We start from the raw sequence: 6660 nt of genomic DNA, 5'->3' as shown, positions 1-6660 counted from the left end.
TTTTTCAAAATAAATATTATTACTGTTAGCCCTAATGATGAGTAGGATACTTCTGCTCATAAGATTTCGGTTGTCTGGGTGCATATACAATAACTTTATTATACCGCATCAACACACATCCTACTCCCTTATGAGAAACATCACTATAAACTACCAAATCTCCTTGATATCTTCAAAGTGATAAAGCAGGTACTATAACCATTCTTTCATTTAATCTCTACAAAAATTTCTTCACCCTTCTCTATTTTATACTCACTTATTGCTTTTTCTTAATTAGCTTCATCAAAGGCAATGCAACTTTCAAGAAACCTTGTACAAATTTTTAGTATAGCCGGTCCAAGGTAAAAACTTCTTACTTTTGTTGGTGCTTTTGACCTTATTCATGGTGACTTTAATTTCTACTGGATTTCCTCTAATCTCCTCCTCACTAATTATTTATGCTTTCTATCATCAAAACTTTCACCTTGCAACTTTACATACAACTTCTTTCTTCTCTAACTCCTCCGTTGTCATTCAATACTTCGCATGGTCCTCCATTGACTTTAAGTAACACAAATACACCTTATCCATATATTCCTTAAAGATTGTGTCCATAGATTCAATCTCCAATTGGTAACACCCAAATCTTAAATCAATTTTAGAAAATACCTTGCTCCTTCTGTTTGATCAACAAATCAGTAGTTCGAGGTAACATATACTTTTTCTTGATAGTAAATTTGTTGAGCTGGCTTTAGTTGACGCATAATCTCATACTTCCATTTTCTTCTTAACAAATAGTACTGGTACACTTCATGGGATACGCTGGGTTTAATTGCTTCTTCTTCTAGCATTTCTTGCATCCGCTTTGCTAACATCTTCTTATGAATTGGTGTCATTTTGTATAAGGCCCTAGTCAATGGCTTTTGTTTCAGGTGCTAAGTCAATCGTGAACTTCACTTCTCTATCTGGAGAAAATATTGATAACCCATTTGAAAACATATCTTGAAACTCTTTAATCGTTATAAAATCTTCAAATTTTGTTTACTTCTGACTTTTATTTATCTCATGACTACCATAATGCTCACATCTTGATCACCGTAATCATCGTTAACAAATTCTATACTCTCCTTCTTCCTTTTTATCTCATCATATTCCCACTTAACGTCTTTAGGTCTATTTTTTTTTCATCACGACGGTTTGTCTGGGCATCATGCTTTCATAGTTAATCTATTCCTTAGAATAATATCAAAACCTCTTATCTTCCATGATATCAATTCTTCACAACTTATTTCCTGGAACCTCAATTCCACCATTAGTACTTACTTATTTAACAACTACATGTTCTTGACTTGCTAATCCTTTTTTTTAACCATAATCTTATCAATTCAACAGGGTAATTCATCTTATTAACAAAACCTTGAGAGATAAACAATTAAGTTTCTCTCGCATCTTTTAATACTTTAACGCATAAGGTACTTACTATCGTCATCCATGTTGTCACGTCCATAATCTGAACAACATATTTCACAGGAAAGTCGCATATTCTCGTTCTCGAAGACATATCCTACTTGGAGTAGATTCCCTTGATTCTTAATGCATCCCTAACTGGGTCAGTGATTTACAATTCTCGCCATATGCCCTTGTTTATTTTCTATGCGTGAGAAGTAAATGGAACTTTGCCCGCTCGGTCCATAATTCGTTGATTTCTATTTGAAAAACTCTTACAACGAATGACAGTACAATGAAGCAACTAGAAGAATTCACAATTCAACAAAATTAGAGTTCAAAAGAAGAAGAAACAAGGATTTGAATATGAAATGAGACAGCCACACTGGTACTTAAGATGGCCAGTCTTTCATACCATTTGGCATACAGCACATGATTAGGTGGCGTCCCACCCGACTCTTCGTCATTCTGACAAAGTGTCTCACCATAACACTGTTTGTCCCAATCAGAAAGCAAAACTTGAGGGAAACAATTAAATTTGAAAGGAATGCGATATCCTCCTTTTCGATATCATAGCAAAGAGTTTATTTAAGAAAAGAAGTTCATACATTTTTAGGAATTGAATAGGAATATATGCTGTAATATTGAAAACTAGAGCGATACCATTGGTCACCATCCACATTTCACTTGTATTCATCTTTCGAGCTTGTTCGATCACATCCCAATTGCATCATATAGCAACTTTAGAGGGTACACTGAAATGCTTTTGAAAATTAAGCATTATGGTAGATTCCTACTTGTCACATCTTGCGTCTTTAATATCGCACCCACACGGATAATACTTTAACAATTCGATCATAATGGCGTTCCTTACCAGGTAACTTCAAGATTCTTCTTTTAATTTAGAATAACCACGTACCATTTAACATTACGATCCTTTTGTTAATAATATTCTGCTTTTAGAGAGGTCTGGAAATCTTTCCAATCTTCTGCGATCACGCTCCGACTTCTGCTAAATCAATGAATTCTTTGAACTCTGATAGTCCTAGTAATTGAATGTATAGTTACTCTGTACGCTGATTCTGTTGTAAATTTTATCAAACAATACTTGCACTTTACTGTTAGGAATAATCAACTTCTTCATAATCATAGGTTACTTCGTTCTCGAAATTAGCAATACTAAGTCTGAAACAGCATCCTTCCAAGTAATCCGGGCTTTCTAACAAACAAGAAACTCAAATAGTAACTTGACAACCAATGTTTAAAAATAATTTTATTCGAGAGGCTTTTAGAAATTTGTAAAGGAAAATCTTTTTCGAAAACTTATTTAAAAAGTTTGGAAAATCACAAACCTGGTTGTCCTTACTATATGAGTTGGTTGTTGTCCTTCCGACTAGTAACAAGGTACCAAATTAATGGAACAACCATATAATGGTCCATTCACTTCAATCTGCCTTTTCTTCTTCATCGTGTCCACTTACCTTCCTTAATCGACGAAACTTCAATTGTTGTCGCACATTATCTTATTCGTAGCTTCATATCACTACTTTACATATCGCATTTATCGTAGCACCATCATTTAATTCCACCAAAATTCCAGATTTATTCCTTTCTCTCTAACTCTTTCAAAATTCAGCTAATTCATCCCATAATTATTCACGGGCGGCTTAGTCACTAATGGCTTCTTTTAACCCGGTAACAGCTATTCTCTGAAACACTTAAATCTTCTCTTTAATCTTTTTCTCACCTTTATTTATATCTCATGTGCTCACCACTTATTGTAGCTCTCGAATCCATCCTCGCAGATACAATCGCTTCATAGGACAAATTCTAAACTTGGGGGTATAGAACAGGATATAGGGTAAACTAAAGAGATACACTCACAACCGAATGTCCAGTAAAATAAGAATAAACAGATGGAGATTCTTGAATAGGTAATCTCATATAAAGAGGTGGAAAAGTAACGTTGAATAGCTTGAAGAAGTGCAACCGTTATAACAGAAGGTAATGCCATTAATACTGGTGGAGGAACAAGGTGCAAATCAAATCTGAGAGAAGATCATGATCCTCGGACAGAAAGCTCCCAACGATCAAATGACATCGGGAAGTCAGGATCTGCCATTGCCGTTGTCTGGAAATCACGTCGCAAGCTGAGAATCCCGAATCGCAATACGAACTGTGCTGGAGACCTACTATACCATCCCACTCAACCTCACAACGTCTTATCTTTCTATTTCCTCTTCCTAATCCTAAGCCTTTTCCCACTCCCGACAATCTAGGCTTGTTTCAGTGACTTATAACTTGTAGCTCTGATACCAACCTGTGGCGCCTTCCAAACCCGGGTCAGAAGTTTGGGGTCCACAACACATACGCAATATGTAAACCTGTATAAGAAATATTATTTATAATGACCCTGCCTCACAAAACCACGGATCGCAACAGGTTAAAGTATGAAAACAAGCCACAACCTTAATTATTACATCATACCGAATCCCAACTAATTTAACTTACGGTTGATAATAAAATCATTCTTACAATCAGACTATCTCTTTGCCGCATGAAACTTCTGCTAGTTCGATCCAACTCGATTGGAACCTTAGCCCGCACTTTGGACTGAGAAACTTCACTATCATCCATATTCTTTTCAACTGTAAAATATATAAAAGAATCGCAAGGGTGAGCTAACTAGCTCAGCAAGTCACAATGACAATAATTGAGATTAACCAATGATCAAACGAGATGATTCAGAGGAATCAAGTTTATTGCTAAACAATCATTAGAATTGGACATTCATTTTAAGTTTTTAAAACCAAGGTTAGGATGCTGATCAGTCACGCACTAACCCCGAGCAAAGCACACAACACTGCTCTAACTACTGGATCCAAGGCACACATTGGCCTAAATTGACCATAGATATGGTCTGACCACGAATCTGGTCCACATATATATAAAAACTATCCAATTCTAAAGCAGTTCAATATGACAAGCAATATAATTCGATAAACAAGATCATAATCCATGATGGTTAAACACTTGAATAAAAATATAAAGAAACTCATGGATACCTCAAGGGTATATCAAGGTATGTATAAGAAACGGTTTTCAGTCTGTAAAATGATCAGGTATTGGACGAGTACTGATTTTTCAAGGTATAGTTCTTTGAGGTTATAAAGAATGAATGGGGTATAAAAGTTTCTATGTTTTCAAACAATTTTTGTTCCAGTGTTTGGTGTTTGGTGGTTACACATTTGGGGAGTAGTATCATATTTGTGTGATTTGGTATCTAAGGATCAACAAAGGATAGTTTACAAAGAACAAGGCTTACGGCTCAAGATTAAGAAAATCAGGGTTCAAGGGTAAATAGTTTAAAGCATTTGTAATATAAACAAGAGTTATTTTGAATAGGAACGACATGTTATGAACTAGTTCGAAAATAATTGCGATATATCTTGAAGAAAAGTTCGGAAGTACTTGCCTTACAAGGCTTTACAACTATTATTGATCAACTCTGAGCCGACTCTGCTTCTCAGGCTCTAACGTTCAACCACTAGATCTCATTGGATTCGACTTTGACACTCAGGTCTTTCTGTTGAAACTCTACTGAGCTCGTCAACTGACCACTAGGTTATCTTTAGTCCATTGTCCACTTTCAGGTTCCCGACTATAACCTACAGGGTCGAAATACCCTACGTTAGATGTCTAGGTATGCTTGACATATCCTCGATACTAATTCTCACCCAACAATATTCAAACCCGACTTGTAATCATTCATATTAGGGTAACACAGACAATAATTAGGGTTCACATTCTCGAAATCGATCCAGTTTTCGTTTTTATAAAATACGTATATTCGTTATTTTACGAAATTAGGGTTACTGCGTTTTGGACAAAACATACAGCACAATATATAATCAGGTTCTGTATAAAATAGATATATATGTATTTACTTATATTTGCTCGACGTTCCGATAATCCTCGGATACGCTTTCGTATTTACGTAATTCAGTTTCCGAAAATCGGGTGGCGTCACCTTTGTTTATCGGACTACCCGTCGAAACATTAATCGACGTCATAATTAACAGACAACCCAACCATTAATCCACTAATCACAAATTCTCAATTACCGGTATTATTCAATTATTTCTATTATTCGTATTTTATATAATTATTTATATTAGGACTCAGAATCACGTCATCACAGTCCACCGTCGGCTCGCCGAGGCTCATCGCCGACGGCGGCAAAATTTATTGGTGCCCAAAATATTCGGGTGTCCAAATAAATTCTACCGATTAAAATTAATAATTTACGCATGAAATTATTTATATCACAAATACTCAATCAACAATTTCCTGTAAAAAAAAAAATAAATAAAAATAATCTTGTTTAGAATTAATCATGTGAATCAATACAGGGAATCAACCAAACAGATTATACAGCACATACGCGCCAAACGCGCCACTACCCACAATCACAATCACCACTGCACATACCCGAAACCTACACACACAAAAACTCAGGCACACACTCACACTAAACACATATATACACAAGGAAATATATGCACACAAGCATATCTGCATATATATATATATATTTATCTGAACAGGGACGGAATCGAGGGTTTCGTCGGAGTTCCCGACCGGAAACTCACCGGAAGATGGAACCGGAAAATAGAAAGTCGATGGCGACATGAGAGAAAGAAACGGGAGAAGGGAAGAAGAAAAGAGGGAGAACATGGGAGATAGGGTGAGAGAGAGACTGAGATGAGAGAGGGCGAGAGATTGAAACCGAGAGAGGAAGAGAGTGTGATGTTTTAATTGATAAAATTGTTCTCTGCTTCCTGATGCAAGGCCACGTAGCAATAAAATGTTGAGAATTTAACACGTGTTAACCCAATTTCTGAGGGTTTAACACGTATTTTTTTTATTCCGAATGCCCTAAATTATGCCTTGCATTTTACAACTTAGCGAATAGATTTTAATCCAATCAATACCAAAAATAATTTTAAAATTTTATAAATATCCCAAAACTAATAAAATAAAATTTTTTAAAATTTTTAAAACATTTTTGAAATCAACTCGTACCGCATTTCATGATTAACGAACCGAGCTGCTCTTAAAACAAATTCAAAAATTCGCGAAAATAGTCTTAAAATATTAGAAATACCCCAAAGTAAATGAAAATATAATTTTTTAAATTTTTAAATAATTTCTAAAATGCAATTTATACCCACT

The sequence above is a fragment of the Apium graveolens genome, chromosome 6 (assembly GCF_009905375.1).
Source record: "Apium graveolens cultivar Ventura chromosome 6, ASM990537v1, whole genome shotgun sequence".
Lineage (NCBI taxonomy): Eukaryota > Viridiplantae > Streptophyta > Magnoliopsida > Apiales > Apiaceae > Apium > Apium graveolens.
The sequence above is the reverse complement of the archived record's forward strand: the minus strand, read 5'-3'. Positions refer to the sequence as shown.